A 3,265-nucleotide genomic window follows, 5' to 3' on the forward strand; every position below is an offset into this window, starting at 1 on the left:
TAGCAAATTAAGCACTTGTATCTACGTCCTCGAAAATTTCCTTTTAAACATGCATCACAGCTGACACCTTCATGTCGGGACATCCTAGTTGAGACGGTGGCGGCTCGGCCCCTCCCGGGCTCCGGCTGCAGTGTCCCCCACGGGGTCCTGGCGCTGCCCGCTAATAGTATTTTTAAAAGCATTGTTCTGTGTCTCCTGTAGACTTCAGGGTCTGTATATTCATAAACAGGAACAAATAAGAGATTTTGGAGCCTATAAGAAAGTCACCTTTTTTTAAAAAAAATTATTATTAATTTCTAGGAAAATTTACAGAGACTTTGGATTTCCATTCATTCGTTGTTGCACTTTTCTTCCCTTCCCTTGCCCTGTCTAGTACAGTACATTCTTGGAAAAGTAAAAGAAATAACCTTTTTTTTTTATTTTTGTGTGAGTGTACCGTCAAATCAGATCTGACTGGTACAGGAGGAGATTGTCCCTCCTTTTCCCGGCAGAGCATCTGGTGGATTCGAACCGTGTGCCTCTGGGATTGTAGTTGCAGCTCCTTGCCACTAGGCCACCAGAGCTCCCCTAGAAATAATCTTTCATTGTTTTAAAATCCCTCCCCCCAGGTCCACTCCACTATGTGGCCTTCGCTCTGGACTCCTGTCATGACAAAAATACCTAATAACATATCCCTTTTAAACAATTTTCTCCTTCATCTGTTTCAATGCAGTATACATTATTGAACCCATGTTTCTCATCTCACCCCAACCCTGAGGCCAGTCCTATTTTACAACAGTGGCACCATGCAGTATTTGCCCTTTTGTGACTGAGATACTTCACTCAGCATAATATCCTCCAGGGTCACCCGTTTTGAATAATATTGCATGACTTCCTTGTTTTTTAATGCAGGATAATATTCTATTGTGTGAATATACCACAGCTTCTCTATCCATTTGTTTGTTGACGGGCACTTAGGTTGTTTCCAACTCCTTGCTATTGTGAACAAAGCCGTGATAAACATGGGTATGCGAAAGTCACCTTTCAAAACAGCTGTGAGATATCACCTCACTCCAGTAACAATAGCAAAGTTTGACAAAGGAGCAAACAATAAATGCTGGTAAGGTTGTGGGGAGATTGAAACACTTATTCACTGTTGTTTGGTGGGAGTGTAAAATGGTGCAACCACTCTGGAAAGCAGTATGGTGTTTTCTCAAAAAGTTGGAAATGGAAATATCATTTGACCCAGCAATTGCACTACTGGTAATATATCATAAAGAAACTAGAACCACCACCAAACAGATATATGTACACCTATGTTTATTGCTGAGTTGTTCACAATAGCAAAGAGATGGCAATTACCCAAGTACCCATCAACAAATGAGTGGGTAGAGAAACTGTGTTATATTCACACAGTGAAATACTATGCAGCACTGAAAACAAGGAACTAATAAAATATTATCCAAAATGTGTGACCCTGGAGAACGTTAGGCTGAGTTAAAGATCTCAGTCACAAAAGGACAAATACTGAATAATGCCACTGTTATAAAACAGGACTGGCATGGGGAGTTGGGAGGAAACTAAGAAAAGAAGGGATAAATAACGTACACTGCAGTGAAACAGATGATGGAAAAAGCTATTTAAAAGGAATATATGATTAGGTATTATTTGCATTACAATAGTCCACAATAAGAGGTGGATAGCAAAATGGACTGTGGGGTGAGGAAGAAGGAAATTATGCAACAGTGAAATAATTTTTTTAAAGGGGAAAGCCAACTGGTGGGGGGATAGGGAGGAAAATGTGCCACAAGGAATGAATGAATAGAAATCCAAGTTCTCAAGAACCTTTCATTAAAGTTTCAATAAAAAAAATTTAAAAAGGAAAGTCACCCTTTTTATAGTAATTGGAATGGTGAGTGGAGTCATCATTTCTGGGAGAAAAAGTAGCTAAATTAATCCCTAAATACACATTAAAAGTGATGACCTTCTTGCACACCCATGTTTATCGCAGCTTTGTTCACAATAGCAAGGAGTTGGAAATAGTCTTAGTGCCCATCAACAAATGAATGGATAGAGAAGCTTTGGTATATTCACACAATGGAATACTACGCTGCTTTGAAAATCAAAGAAACTCATGTAATATTATTCAAAATGGATGACCCTGGAAGACATTATGCTGAGTGAAATATCTCAGTGACAAAAGGACAAATTGGGGCTTAGGGGAGACTGAGAATGATGGGATAAATCATGCGGGAGAGAACTGTTTAAAAGAGATATGTGTTTGGGTATTATTGTCATGACAGGAGTCCAGAACAAAGGCTGCATAGTGGAATGGACTGGGGGCTGGGGTGGGGGTTGGGATTGCAAAACAATGAAAGACTTTTTCTTTTACTTTTCAAAGAGAAGAGTGTACTGTAGGAGGAGGGATGGGCAGGGAGAAAGGTGCAACTATGAATGAACGGGAATCCAAAGTCTCTATAAATTTTCATTAAAATTAATAAAAAATATGGTAAAAAAAAAAAAAAAGAAAAGTGATGACTTTCTGTGTGCCAGGACTCCATGATGGTGCTGGTGGAAAGATAAGAAGGCCAAGAAATCAACCTGGAAGTTTAATTTGGACCTTACTCATCCAGTAGAAGATGAAATTCTTGACTCTGGGAATTTTGGTTCCTGCTCTAGTGAATATCTAGGGTTTTCTTCCCTGTTTTGCATTTCTTCTGTTTTAAAAGTGGAACAGTTTCTATGGGAGAAGGTTAAAATTAATGGAAAAACTGGAAATCTCGGGAATGTTGTTCACATTGAATGCTTCAAGAATAAGATTACAGTTGTTTCTGAGAAACAGTTCTCTAAAAGATATTTGAAATACCTTACTAAAAAATAACTTAAGAAGAACAATCTCTACGACTGGCTGCGTGTGGTTACATCTGACAGAGAGATGTACCAGCTTCGTTATTTCCAGATTAGTCAAGAAGAAGATGGCTCTGAGTCTGAGGACTAGGTGAATTCTCCTTAGAAGACTGCTTAATGAAGAAATTCACACTGTAAGATAAAGAAACATCTTCATTTTTGCAATACTAGAAAGGCAATTTACACGTTCAATGCAATTCCAACACAAATACCAATCCCATTTTTCAACGAGATGGAAAAGGCAATATCCAGCTTCATTTGGAATGAAAAGAAGCTCTGAATAAGAAAAGAACTCCTTAAAAATAGAAAAAAAGGTAGGAGGCATCTCACTCCCTGATTTCAAATCCTACTGCACTGCTGTGGTGGTTAAGACAGCATG

General features: G+C 38.7%; 1 pseudogene; it reads left to right on the plus strand.

Moving 5' to 3' along the window:
* Window positions 1-60: 60 nt before the first annotated feature.
* LOC102843275 lies at window positions 61-2,977 on the plus strand (annotated as a pseudogene).
* Window positions 2,978-3,265: the final 288 nt, after the last annotated feature.

The sequence above is a fragment of the Elephantulus edwardii genome, unplaced genomic scaffold (assembly GCF_000299155.1).
Source record: "Elephantulus edwardii isolate Elephantulus edwardi_28Jun2011 unplaced genomic scaffold, EleEdw1.0 scaffold01549, whole genome shotgun sequence".
Taxonomy (NCBI): Eukaryota; Metazoa; Chordata; class Mammalia; order Macroscelidea; family Macroscelididae; genus Elephantulus; species Elephantulus edwardii.